Here is a 15,247-nt window from a genome sequence, read left to right as displayed (position 1 = left end):
CACATGGTCACCTGTGCGTTTGTTCCCTTGCCGGATATATATACAAACAAAACATAATTCAATTATGGTGTGAGCAATTGTTTGGTTTAATTTGCCTGTGTAATAAACATAAGTACCCTACACTGCCGCAAGCAGCAATTATGGCAGACTTACGTCCTTTGATAGCGGAGGAGCAATAAAGTCACACCAGAAACTGTCCAAGATTTGGAAACGACCGGATTATCCTGCATGAACCAGGAAAACAACAACGAAAAATTGAAGCACGCACCAACGTTCACTCGCCGAAATATTTGAAAAGTGAGTATGTGCGAAGCCAAAAGAATGCGGCTTAACGCAATGATCAAACACACGGAAACTAAACTCGTCCACAGTTTATCACCGGTTAAGGTTTCGGACAGTTCAGACAAAGAGTTTAGGCGTAAATTAAAAACTGGTTTCCTTAATTAAGGGAGCCCAAAGGGAAAGAAAAAACGTTAGCTTAGCTTGCTAGCTTAGCTCTTGAAGTCTTCTAATTTGTGATGAAGGTATATGCAAGGGCACCAGCGCTGAGAGGTATACGTCTTTTGAAATAAATTTGCTTTCCAAGCAAAGGATGCACGATAACTAGAGATCTGAAAAACAGGACTTTAGCTAGAAATAATTTCACTACAGATGAATTGACAAAATGTCCAGTCATTCTACGTGTCATTCCTTTGTGTAGTGTTTGAACATAAGTCAGCGTTCTAACGGTTGATGACATGTTCTTTTAAAACATATTAAGTAGCATATGTAATATACTTGAAATATCTTCAAGAATATGCTCAGAAGATGGCAACCCATTAGCCGTAACTACCACCAATCCCGTTTTGCAATGGGCTCTAGTACTTCTTTAATTAGTCATCAGTAGCTCTATTTATATTGGCATAGTCTAAATACTATTAAAATCCACGAGAAGCAACCTCGCGATATTTAACTTGAAAAGACAAAGAGGTGCAAAAAATAGTAAAAGAGATGTCCATAGGCAAACTGGTGTTTTATCGTGTTTGAACAAAAGCGATGAAATTAATAGATGCATGCATACTTCTTGGCGCTGGATGGCAGTCTCGCACCGGTGCTAGCGGGAATTAGTGCTTTGATATTAATAGATGCAAGCCGGCATCTTGGTGCTTGGTGCTTCCCTCGTTATGCATAGAATTGTTCCGCACGAATGAAAGTACAAAAGCGGCCGTTGCTTATAAGCAAGTGAACATGACTCTAACTATTGCGAAAATGCAAGAAGCTGCGACGTGTTCGTAAGAAGCAGTTAGCGTTTTGACGTGTCTTCCGTGCCCCTGTAGACACTTCGTCGCCGTTTTTGGCACATGACTGCGCAATCGTAATCTACAGATCCACCGTTGCAATCAAAAAAAGCAAGCCTCCTACCAGACCTCGCAGGTATGAGGTTGCTTCGCCGAATGGCCGACACAGCTGGAGGCAATATCTGAGTAAAAAAGCTCAACGGTGCGTTGTGAATGCGCATGACGATGAAATATCAGTTTTTGAAGCAAAAAAAGTTTTTGAGCTGCTAGTAAAACTCTGCAAGCCAAACGAAATTGCATGGCGTTGTACAATAAATCAGGCAGTTTGAATTTGGCGCGGTGGTCAGTACATCACGTTCACGTCACCAGAGGACGCCGTATTCAAACTGCGCGCCTCATGCACTCAGTTTCGGTTATATGCGCAAAATAGGTACCGCATTTTCTCTGTCCCTAGAGACCTAGAGAGCTACTTTTTCTTCGCTTCAACGGCTCATACGGTATCGTCACGTCCAAGGCCACAAACTTGCCTTCGCCACCAACCACCAGACTCTATTAAAAAAATGTTAATTTGCAAAGCTTGGTTGATTAGTTAGGTGACTGCTATGACTTAAAGTAACTGAACTTTCCCGCTCTCCTGTGGCTGCTAGACGTGCACCTCCTTCACTGCCAGCGCGCATGAACTCCGTGGCTGCTTTCGTGTCTTCAGCAGGCAGCGGAATCAGCCGCGTATCTTTTGCGCCAAGTCCGCGTAACTACGCAGGATCGTCTTTTGTGTTGGTATTAACTGAAAGCGCGAACCTGCACGTTGAGCTTGAAGCTCTAGAAGTGCTTTGGTTTGGGCTAGTTGGTTCGTAGCAATATTTGAAAAAGAAAGGCGCAAATGGGACGAGGACAAAAAGGAACGTGAAGCCACAGGGCAGGCGCCAACTTGCAACTTTTTTTCATGCCATGGAATACCTTATGAACGTAAGGAATAACTGCACGAAATGGTACCTACACAACATCGGAATCGAAACTAGCCAAAATTCCGTATGGTGCCATACTCCAGAGACTATTGGACACCTTCTTTGTGAGTGCCCCAAATACACTGATGAGAGCAAAACATTGGAAGCGACCGTGAGACAACTGGCCTCTCACCCTCTCTCTGAAGAAACTCTTCTAGGCGCCAGGGTGAAAGGTTCACATTTGTGGTGTGTGACAAAGGCCGTACTCACGTTTTTGTGTGAAACAGGCCTGGATACCCGTCTGTGACCACCTGTGCACTATCTACTTCGTTTACGCAGTTTATTGGTTTTCATTTGTCTTCATGGAGCCCCTACTCCAGTATGTGCCAATGACATGTGTCGGTGCGTGTGTTCAAGACATGAGTTTCGCGTGTGTCTTCTCACCGCGATGCGAGTGCCAGCCAGTGTGTGTGGACGTCACTCATGAAACTCATTGTATTATGCCATCGCCAACATTCATTCGCACTTTCCCTTTCCTCCCCTTCCCTTTCCCCTATGTGGAGTAGCAGGCTAGGGCCATGTCACCACCGGCCGACCTCTCCACGTTTTCCTCTCATTAAAACTCCTTTCTTTCTCTCTCTCTCTCTATCTGCACCGGTTTCTTTTTTGTTTCCGGATTTTTGTCTCGAGGTCGTTTGATTTTCTGCAAGAGCATTTCACAAACAGCCACGATCAAATGGGCTGGGTACCCTGCTACCTTCAGCTACCAAACCTAAAAAAGTTGCCAGTTGGCGCCTGTCCTGTTGCTTCACGTTCCTTCTTGTCCTCGAGCCATTCGCACCTTTCTGTTTCAGATATGAACTTGAAGCCATCCCTTCTTTTTTCTGAGCTCGGTGCCTCTGCCACCTCCGCCTTCCTTCACACGACGCCATGATAAGGTCTTAAGTACTATTCATTTCCTACAGTAAACACATTTGTCACTACTCATGACTGCACTGTTTAGACCCTCCTGCGAGTACCATTCCTCCTCGAGTCTCAATAAAAATGAGGCAGAAGAAAAAGAAGATCTCATCTGCCTTCCAGTTTTAGTCTTTCTCCAAACTACCGGCTCCTCTCTATTGAATCGTTGCCTCAGGTTTTTTGTTCCGCGCACCGTGAGGGAGGTCCACTTTCTCTGGGTACCTGGTCATTCGAGTATCTACTTCAACAAGGCGGCTAATTAATTGGCAAGGTCAGCTCTCACTGCCCCTGTAATCTATCGCGTACCTAACCTCATTCTGTTGGAGACTTCCCGTTTCCAGTGGCTCTAACATATTTCAGCCAGCTTGGGTGATCCGTTGCTGAATACCATAGATTTTCAACATTTAAAGGTCCCATGCAAGGTCCAATTGTATAAGCCTAGGCTGTGTGAAGTGTCCATGACACTTTTGCGAGGCAAAATCCCCTACCTCAATTTGTACTTATGCAGATGCGGGTTCGCTACGGCAAAGTTTTGTAACTCATACGGAGAAGTTGAAACAATAGACCATTTCCTCCTCTCTTGCCAGCGATTCGCATTTCAGAGGAAACAGCATTTTGAGGTCCTTCTTTCGAGGTTAGGACTCCCTCCGTCTCTACGAGTTCTTCTCTCGTTTGGTGCGAGCGCCACAGGATTCTCGTTAAGCACTATTTGCGGCTACTTCATGATTACATTATTGCAACTGGCCGCTTGCCCTGTTAACTCCATAGAAAATTCCACCGCATATCCAAAAACTGTATTTTTTTTATTCCTGGTATTTCTAATTTGTTTAATTTATTTCATAATTTCAACTAATAATATATTTTTCTTGTTTCAGTAATTCTACTATTCTACTTAGTTTTTTTTTCTGGCACATATACTTCCTTGGCATTCACTAATGTACCTTGGCCAATCCCCCCACGTGGGTATGTGCTATGTTTAATGAGGAGAAGACAAGAAGTAGATCTAGAGATTTTCTGCCACCAGCGCTTCAAACTCTACCTATCGGAAGCTTTACTCAGGCACCATGATGACGCCCTCTTTCTGCAAGAGCTTTGAGGTTCTCGTCTTTTACGCCCTGCAGGTTGTGTCGACCTGTACCCGACTCATCATCTGCACTACGGAAGGCGCAGTTCCCTCCTCCGTCGATAATAACTTGCTGCCTTCGTACAACGAGTAGTCGCCTGCGATGAAAGGAATGGGCACACTGCGACCTCTGTAACGTTTACACTCCGGCCGCTGCGGACCGTCTACTTCCCCATACAGCTTGTCATCTCGGTGTAATGAGGTGGCCGCGTCTGCCGTCAATTAACTCGGCGTTTGGGACGGCCATCGCCGCCGCGCTCAAGGCCGCGGATTTCCTATGGCTGAGCGAGTTCCATATCGGGAGAGCACCCAGCATCGTACATCTGTTACCCGTGTTTCCAGCGTGCAGGCGGTGAAGACGTTGGAATGGCAAATGTGGCCATGCCCAGCCCACGCGCGACCTTCGCCGGTGTTGCTAAGACAGCCCAAACTGCATGCCTGAAACGCTTCGCCACTGTGAAGCCCATAGTTTAGCCCCTGCATTTCCTACGCGGGACCCATGTCGGCTGAAGGCGGGAATACTAGCTCTTTGCCCACACAGAAACACTGCGGCTCGCTAATGGTGGTGTACGGGCAGCCTCTTTTGGGGTTGCCCGCGCTTCACCGTAATAGAGCCCGCATCCTAGCCCGTGTGTATCTGCGGTGGGACCTAGGTGGGCTGCCCAGTCTGTTTAAGTCCATGCCTAGCCGACGAGGGACCCATTCGGGCACGAAGTGGGCAGCCCCAGCGTTTTGTGCCAGCACTGCACCCACGGGGGCCCCTGTGGGTTTATTGCGGGCAGCCACCAGCCCTCATTGCCCATGTCGGACCCGCATGGGCCCGCCACCTTGTGCTACTGGGGGCACAACGGTTTTTTTATTATTTTACCCCTTCCGGCTGAGGGTGGTAAAGGACATGATGTTATCGAGAAACATTTTTCACTTTCGTTCAAGGTATCGGCTCACCATTAACATGTAAATGCTTTTTATGAGCATGGTCTTAATGGCGTCTGCCGTGCGCCTGCGGTTATCTACTTGTAACTCTTCGAGAGGGTGACTAAGTTGCTGCGAAAGCCGTCTAATTTGCGCAGTGCAGGAAATCACCTTTCGACCTTGCAAAATATGGAATTTTTTGCATGACGCCGTTATATATTAAACAGCGCATATAAATGAGTATCATTCTGCGTTCCATAACTGATGAAGATCGAATGGTGCAGGTAGCGACGGCTAGCAAATGCATAGACTATGTTTTGTTGTCTGCAGGGACTACTTTGATGCCTAAAATCTCCAAAGGGTGAAATTCAACGATCATTTGATCTTTACATTCAATAGTTTTGCCAGAAAACTTCTGTCTTAAATGCTGAGCTTTGAGCACTCATAATTGTTTTGAACAACAACAAACCTCGAAGCCATGTTGTTTCTTGTAAAGAACATGTCCTCAAAATACCAATTTTGATTCTCTTTCAACATCTGTGCGATGTCATCCACAGGTGAGTTTATGAACAAACAGTGAAAATTAATACGCAATAATGGGGCCATGAGAAACACCGTATTGTTTACCGAGAAACACGTCCATTAAACGCTCTTCGCGCTCAGAACACCTAACTGCTCACAATCACTTTTTGGCCTGGTCATTTTTGCTTCTCTTTTAAATGCAAACTATCAGGGGCTTGTTTTGTTTAGCACTTGAATATGTTGTCTGTTTTCATCTGTGAAGCAGACATCTCCCATGGCAAGTCGTATTGAACTCCATGCATCTCCACTGTATAGAGCACCGACGCTTTCTTTGGCAACTTCCCCAATGACAACTCCTGTCAACATGACGGCGCTGGGACAGGTGCAACTTGGCGGGCACCCGACCGCAGTGCCCTGAGCATCGGCAGAGGAAGACCTACGGTGGAGCTCCTGCCGCATCTGGCTCGTGGAGCCGTGCGTGACGGCTAAAATTCACCTGTACTCTATACTCAATTGCGAAAGCGCAGTTGGGAGAAGATATGGGAGAGGACATGGTACAGCGTGCAGCGCTCTTTTACCTATTCGCCGCCGCGGTGGCTCAGCGGTTACGGTGCTCGGCTGCTAACCCGAAAGACGCGGGTTCGATCCCGCCCGCGGCAGTCGAATTTCGATGCAGGCAAAATTCTAGAGGCCCGTGTGCTGTTCGATGTCAGTGCGCGTTAAAGAACCCCAGGTGGCCGAAATTTCGGGAGCCCTTAACTGCGGCATCTGTCAAAGCCCGAGTCGCTTTGGGACTTTAAAACCTATAAGCCAAGACAAGCCAAGACTTTTTACCTATGCAGTCTTTCGAAGCCGTTTCTTGGCATGCTGAAGGCAAGTGAAATAAATACCTGCCCAAAAATACCTCAAGGCTGGCTTGGCGATTCTTCGCACGTGACAAGGGGCACAATACTGCATACCGGTTGAACCAGGTAATATGCTCCAGCATCGGACACGGATGCAACGAGACTAGCTGAATTGTTCCTTCTTGCATCCAGTCCAGTGTCCAATACGAGCTGACGACTCGGCAAGCATGGCTTTTAGGACGAGAGCTACGATTAAAAGCTGACTCAAGTTACATGAAATTGAACGGCAACGAAAAGAACTTCTGCTTTGCAACATATGGCTCTTTCTCGGCTGTCGGCTACGCACTTCCTCATCTGTTCAGCGGTTCGAGACTTTCCAACGGAATTCTCTACATTCTTTGGCAGTGCTCGTCGCTTTTAAGTAAATGTATATTTCTTGTGAAAAACTACGCCAATTACTAAAAAGGAGGGGCAAGAATAGGCAAACAAGCAGCGGAGACATCGCCGTTTGTTTATCTTTCTTTGTCCTTTTCTCTTCGTGTTTTTGCGGGGTTTCTCATATGAGCCATTTGCAGTAATTTCCTAAGATTTTATGTTTATATCACTACTGAAAGTTTTGCGGCCAGCTCATCCTACATTTCTGCGCATAAATTGTTTAGAACCAGTGTGTTAGGTCTCCCGAGGTTGGGTGGGAGACCTCCCTGTTTTCTGGGCATTGTGAAGCCGAGAAAAGTGTACGGCCTGTAGGGTTGTGGAAACAGTGTGATGTGCTCGATTCCCATTCGCTTTATGGTATTCATAGCTAAGTGCACCTTTATTATCCCCATAGTCATGCATACGCAACCACTGTTCTGCTTTAGTGCCGGCTGGAGCTAGTGTCTGAACTTAAGAAAGCCACTGTGCAGGTCTGTTAACGCCCGCTTGCTGACGCTTGCTCTTTATTACAAACAGTACAAAAATTGAGAGACGTTTTCGTTAATCAACACTCAGGATAAAATCGGAAGAATGGCTTCATCCTGTGTGCCGCGCCCCATTAGGGGACCAGCGGTGTACTTTCTCACTTCCACGCAGACGACTTTCTGGCTGTTCATAGTGCATATATAGTATCACCCACCGTGTGCGCATCATGCAGTGGAAAACAGCCGCAGTATGAAGTCGAGCCTCTTCCCCATATGATGCTTTTAATGTATTTTGGCGAGAGAGGAGTCAATCATCTGTTAATTCGTTTAGTGAGGAAGGCGATTCCAGGTGAACATGCGCGCTGGCAGCGAGAATCTGTCCCGTTGCTTAAAAACGAGTTGTTCTAGAGAGGCGTCTGAAGTTGTTTCCTTGGGGGGGGGGGGGGGGGGGGTTAAAATGGCGTGATACAGGAATGGGAGCCTGCCCCTATTTATCGGACCCTCCTCGGCTGGAGTCAAAACATCACAGGTACTGGATAGTCCCAGGCTGATACGGTACAAGTTCATTCGTCCAGTAGCTCTATTATAATTCATCCCAGTTTAGCTAGTCTATTATGTGGGTGGCACGACCACCGGTGTACGGGTTCCGGTCAAGGGACCAACAGCCTTATATTCAACGTTAAAACTCAGGTAAGCTAGTTTCGCACTAGACTCCCTTGATCGACTGTTCACGTGCGTCAACTGCGTGGCATGCGCCATTGGTGTAGCTGTGGTCAACGATTCTAAATCAACCTCATCCATCAGGCGATGTGGCGAGGGATAAGCGGCCGCTGCGGGCGGCAGAGGGAATAGTTCACAGCCGAGAACAAAGAGCACCCTTAAGCTGTACCGATTGTTCCCGTGTGGGAGGTAAGTTTATGTTAAATGGATGGTAAAGCTCGATCGTCGCTATTATTAGCGTTAGGAATATTATTCAGGCGTATACCGTCGGCCTGTCGTGCTACTTGAGTGGTTTATTAAGTATTGAGGTGTTTTCAAGGCGTGGAAATATGAGTGGCTAGGAAAGGCCCTAGAACGAATTCATAACACGAACACACTCTCTCTATCGATATCGCGCAGTACACGGAAGGAATGGCAAACCGGCATGTTCGCATTTGAGTTCGGACCGTGGCTCTCTTTTTAAATACTGGGATAATTTAACACATCTCTAAAGCTCAGTTTACAATAGTAGAAGAGTACTGTTGTGCAGCGCAAAGCCAGGTAATGAGCTTGGAGTAAGTCTCAAATGAATTTCGTTGTTCTACGCAGGGCACGGCATGCAATACGTCTGGCCACCGGGGGAACTTCCGGCGGTCCCTCAAGTGGTGGAGGAGTTGTTGGTGGCTATTGTGTTTGTTTCCTTTTGAGAAATTTTCAGTTATAGTATTTATACTAAATAAAATATAAGCTTCGAGAGTACCCTTTACTCTTGAGATTTTTTGTTATTGTTGTGATGTTATGCTAACAAGTGCCACCGAGTTGGAGTTCTTTCATTGAAGATAATTCTTCCTTTCGTATCATCGCCTCTTCGATATCAATCGAGATAGCCTCGTGCAATTTGGTGAAAATCTTTTTTTCAAAATGCGACGTAAAAAACGGTACTGGCAATACGAGGAAGCTCCAGCCTTGTCTAACCGACAATAGACAGTACCTTCCATTCCATCTCCTGGGACCTATTCTTGGACAACCCAATCTTCTCTCCACGTGTTATGAACTGTTCATGCACAATCAGGGCAACCTCAGGCATTTCATTTGCCTATTCGAATTGTTAGCTATTGTGAAAAGCGCGTCGAACATGCGGCACGAGCATACTTGCGCAAGTTGCATTGTGCGTGGACCAGCTTCCAACAAGCTAAAAAGGCTCACAAATCTAGAAGAAGTTTGAAAAGCCATCAAAACGAAAAAACAAGGGTTGCACAGGGAAAATTTAATGCTTTGCATTTCTCTAATGAATTCAATAAGGTGTTACTCGATATGTCCGATATCACACGACATGTGACGGGTTGGGTGAGATTCTCCGCGAAAGTCAGAATGAAAGGTCACTACAACGAAGGTAGCGGTAACACTCGACTGTAGCCGCAAAAGATACGGCTGCAGTGCAGCTCCTTCCGGTAACGTCCGTCCGGTAGGTTATCTTGTGGCTTCCCTTCTCCGTGAAGTCTGCCAACGGACGTCAGCGGTCACCCCATTTTCCCCCCGGAGATGGAAGCAGGGCGGGGATGTCTTGACGGCCGAGAAGCCTTCCCACCGTACCCTCAAGAAAGACGGCTCCAGTGCTATATCCTGAGTGTCCTCTCCGACCGGCACGTCGCCTTATGTCGGGCTGCTTTTCCCCATGAAGTCGGGAGAAGGTCGTCGGCAGTCGTGTCATTCGCAGCTCCTCTTGAAACGGAAGGCCGGGACGACGTTGCAGCGGCGGAGCCGCCCGACCACGTACTCGAGAGAGCGGCGGCTTCAGAGTTGCAGCCTGAGTGCCTGTCCCCGGCTGCTCGTCACCATGAAGCCGAGCAAAAGGTGCCGGTAACCGTCCGATTTGCCGCCGATTTCGGGTCGCAGGGCCGGGACGACGTGGTGGCGTCGTTGCCCACTGACCGGGGCGTGAAGAAAACGGCTGTTCTGGAGCAGCACCCCGGCTGCATGGTCCGATCGGCACGTCGTATTGCGGCTGCTCGTCACCATGAAGCCGAGCAAAAGGTGCCGGTAACCGTCCGATTTGCCGTCGGTTTCGGGACGCAGGGCCAGGACGACGTGGTGGCGACTTTGCCCCCTGACCGCGGCCTGAAGCAAACGGCTGTCCTGGAGCAGCACCCCGGCTGCATGGTCCGATCGGCACGTCGTATTTCGGCTGCTCACCTCCGTGAAGTCGAGCAAAAGGCGTCGCAGGCCGTCCGAATATCTGCCTACCTCGAAATCGAAGGCCGGGATGAAGTGGTGGCAGTGGATCCTCCTTACAGGATCGCCCAAAAGAGGGGCGGCTCCTGTGCTGCGTCCCGAGTAGATGGGGACGTGGCGGCGGGACCATGGAGGTGTCGTCTGAGCCTGCCCTGTTGACAAGCGGAGTGGGGTCCACGCTGGTGAGGCTATGGTCAAGGAAGGTGGTATTTTCGTAACAATGCTCTAAATGCCGAGAATAGTGCGTTACAGGCATGGACACTTCATAAAGGGAAAAGAAGAATGATATCTGGCCACATCAAGAGCCGAGTTCGAACTGCTTCACGCGGGGACGTGATGCGCGCGGAACCGGCACGCGAGAGCGCACGAAGTGGAAAGGAGACGACGACGATGAAGATGCAATGCTAGAAAATTAGCGGTTTGTACCGAATAGATTCTTAAAATACGAATAGTTAGCTTTGAATATTGTATAACAACGAGCAGATACATTTAATTTTACTTAACCGATACTGAAGAAGTTTTCCAGCGGAAGCTTTGATGGGAATGAAAACTTATGAATGTATTGATAGGTCTCATTGTAAAAAAGGCTACAAAATGGATTCCTCTCGATATTTCTTACTGCGAATCCGCAAATATCGGCCTTCTTTTGAACCTGCAGACACGATGCCACAGCCGCTCCGCTGCCCCCGCGCTGTTCGTATGGCGACACGTGGATGGTCAATTTTGTGTAGTGGAGCTCAAACTTGCATGAGCGACTTCTTTGTCGCTCATGTGTCACAATTATAATCAGTAATCCGGGCCATAGATTTTTCATTTTAATTTCATTTTTTATACCACCATCACACACTGTAATATTATTTATACTCTTTGTTTAACGCTGATGATGTAGAGTTGTCTGTACCGCTCTCCTGCTGTCAGTCTTTCTCATAAATCATTCAACCTGGCGAACAAGAAGTTGTGAGGTTCCTGCAATCAGTGGCGCAGCCAGAAATATTTTTTCGGTGCTGTTATAGTCCAGTGGTAAAAGAAAGGCTGCCATCCAATCTTCCATTAGTGACACATTCAGCCCATCCCTCATGTAATACCCCATTCCTGGGGCATTTGAGGTATTGATAATAAAAATAAAAAAAGAGAGCCTGAGCCCAAGCAATTACTTAGTCATTTTTCTGTTTTATTAAAGACGAAGGGTTATTTGTTTTCTTCACTCTAATGTCAACTTAGAAATACGAGTGTGAGCAAGACACCGAGAACTTGATTCGTCAAGAACATTTATTTTTTTTCTAAAAAATTTTCAGTGCTTTAGCTCTGGTTAAACCGGTTAAATTGCGTTAGCAATGGTGCGCGCTTTCTTCTGGCGATTCTTCGGCGCGTTGCCTTCGCCTGGTAGCATTGGGGCGTTCCTAAGCAGTCAGGTGTTCAGATTCATCGGTGACCGATGAAGTGGAACCACTCTGCGAAGTAGAACGTTGTCGCCGAGCACGACGCTTTGCAAGACGTTCCTCACGCTGTTCTGGCATCTCTTATGCACGTTGTCGCTTTCTCTCTTCTTCCTGTCGTTGACACTTCTCCTTAGAGGACTGCATAGTAAAGCATTCACGCGAAGGCAAGCGCTCATTTACAAACGCTTTACAGAGCGGGAGCATCGGCACCGCCATATCTGGTCACGTGACCATTCCGCCACGCTGGCAGAGAGTACACAGAACGCCATCACCCGTTCGGAGGAAAGGAAATGCATTTGTCTCGCATATCTCGGTGGACACCTGAATCTGGCTGTAACGGGATGGGAGGAAGATGGGAGTGAACGAAGACACCGTATTCACTAGACGCGCCTTTGTTCATTCCGGACCATCAAGCTGGCATGGCGGAGTGATCAGAATGCTCATGTCGCACTCCGGAGAACCAGGTTCGATTCCCAAACTGGACGAATTTCCTACTCGGTGTTAATTATTCATGCGGTCTGACTATAAATTAGGCAAACTGCTTAACCGATATCATTCGAATGCCATCGATGCACTGCGCGCCAATGCTGCTAACGCCGGCTTCTAAGGGCATAACTGGCGGACCTCCTAGCGGCGCCATCTGTCGCATACAGACCAAACTGCTCAGCGCAGCTGCCGCCCGGCGCTGCCATCTGGCGGAGCGCGGCTGAAGCAACGCTGTTCAAGGTGATTCGCCCCTACCGACCGCTACTACGCGATGAGGCGAAACCTACCGTAATATTGCTAAGGCAATAAAACACGCTTACTAAAAATTCTCGGTTGTTTGCATTATTTTCACATAATATACAACCCAGAACCTTCTCCTCTACAACAAAGTCAGCAACTGCGAACGAATGGCATTTGTAAAAACTTCTACCCCTCTCATGCGAACCTGCGCCCAGCCGCAAGAGCCGCTTTAAAAAATGATTTTTATTTTGCAATAGTTTCAGGTTATTTGAGGAAAACGCCAAAGGTGGAGAAGTAGGCTCGCGTATGTTTAATTGTATGTTTAATTGCATGTTGTATGTTGTATATTTAGTTGCGTAGAATGTGTCTACAGTTAAAAGGAGCGTCATGGGTCCTGCGATGGCGAAAAAGAAGACTAAACCTTTTCTGCAATAACTTCCGGTTCTTAATTTAGATCCGCGACAGCATATGTGAATTCTTTCGAATAAACCAACATTTTTTCTAGGTTCGTTTTTATATTTGAATATATCGATGTGGTGTGTAAATAGCATAGGAGAAAATAAGGCTCAAATGAGGGGGGGGGGGGGGGGCAATGCAACGCACAGAAAATTGAGGGGGGTGTTCTCACACCGAAACACAACCCCCTCCTCTCCACGCCCCTGGCTGCAATGCTTGAAAGGGACATATATACGAAATCAAAGTAATATCGTTTATCGCAGAGATCAAACACGCGGAAAAGAAATACGCCCACTATTTATCACCAACTAATGTTTACGACAGTTCATCTTTAAAAACAAAAGGTTTTCAACTCTTCTCAATGTGAGTTATAAATTAAAAACTGGTTTGCTTAAGCTGCCTAAAATGACAGATATAGAATTTTAGCTTAGCTCTCCAAGCATTTTCTTTTGTGAAGAAGGTGCATGCAGAAGCGTTAGCAAAGAGCGGTATTTGCCTCTTGAAAGAAATTTGGTGTCCAAGAATGGGCTGCAGCAAGACTAGGCATATAAAACACAGGACACTAGCTAAGTATGATACCAGCGTTCTGTGTAATGTTGAAACATGGTTTAGTGTTCCAAAAGGTGTTCAAAGGATGTTCGCCCACATATTTCGGAGTATATACAATATGCTTCAAAATATATTCAAAAATATGTTTAGAAGAGAGCCACCCTCGAAGCCTAACTAACGCCAGTCTCACATTACAGTGGGCTCTAGTAATGCGTTAATTGTTCTTCAATAACTGTATTTACCTGGGCGTATTCAAAATACTATTGAAATGCAAATTACCTGAACAAGCAACCAGGGTCGAGAAATAATAAAATGGGATGATCTCAGGATCGGACGTTTCGAACAGAAGCGATGAACTAATGCATGGATGCAGACTTATCCGGGCTCGATGGTTGTTTTGCAGTTGGGCTAGCGGGATTTAGTGCGGTGAAAATACATGATGGTAGCCCACATAGCGGTTGTTGAGTCCTCGATTTTCTGTCCTTATACATAGAGCTGTTTCGCACTAATGAAAAGTACAAAAGCGGCTGTTGTAGATAAGCAACCGAAATTGAGTGCAGCGATTTGCTAAAACAAAAGAAGCTGCGTCGTGCTGCGCAGAAAGAAAGTTTCGCCGTTTCTGCGCTGCCACTGTGCACGCATCGTCACCGTTCATAGCATATCAATGCGCAATACCACCGCCCCGTTCAAATCAATCAAGCGGCCTAGAGGGTTCACCCCACATGAAATTTGGCGTAAAGACAACGTTCTGCCCGCTAGTCATCAATTCACGTGGCCGCATCCCTCATTTATGGGGTCGCTTCGCAGCGTGGTCGACGCGACAGGAGGTAGTGGCTCAGTAATAAATCTGAAGCGATGCGCTGGTGGTAAATACGCTTACTTCAAGACAGTGCCTTCTCCTGTGCCCGTGTTCTTTTTGTCGCAAAGACTCCTTGCATAGCTCATTGAATGATGAAGCGACGCTTGAATGCAAACATTGCTCATGCATGCCGTTGACTTTCCCTTGCCGTAACGTCAACAAACGTGAGCAGCCCACACAACGTGAGAGGCACAATCGGCATAATCAATGCCCCGACGCCTCTGTGCGTTGTGCCCAACGTAGTAAGTGGGCAACTGTAACGAAGAACATCCCCGGTGCAAAAATTTCGGATCGAAGAAACTGTATCGGCAGCGCCCTTAAATCCTTTGCTGGCTTATCACAAGTCCACGTCATAGACACCGGAGAACACTGCGGCTCCACTACTGACCTGTCCGTCCATGGTATCCGAGCAGACAAAGAAGCGAGAGTACTCCAGTGGTGACAAAATATTGGATGTTGATCTTAAAGATAAAGGTTAGAAGACTTCGGAAGTTTTCCGAAAGATTGAAAGAAATTGAGGCTGGCCGTTCGCATTTCTCTTTGAATTTATTGCAAATGCATTCACTGCCTGGATTCTACCGTCTCTTTTTCAGTGTGAAGCATGCATGTAAAGGCATTAATTTCACACCTGCTGAAAAATACAGAGACTCAATGAAATCACTTACCATTGCAGACTTCCTTTCTAACACGCGCCGCCTTAGGGTCACTTTTTGACGTTTGTCACCTTGGGGTTTTTCCATAAACATATAGATGCTTACTAGTTCAACGCAAAATGTACATTTTTGCATTTAACAGAGTGCATAAT

The sequence above is a fragment of the Amblyomma mixtum genome, chromosome 3 (genome assembly GCF_055824585.1).
Source record: "Amblyomma mixtum isolate Tamu chromosome 3, ASM5582458v1, whole genome shotgun sequence".
NCBI lineage: Eukaryota > Metazoa > Arthropoda > Arachnida > Ixodida > Ixodidae > Amblyomma > Amblyomma mixtum.
This window is presented reverse-complemented; position numbering follows the sequence as displayed.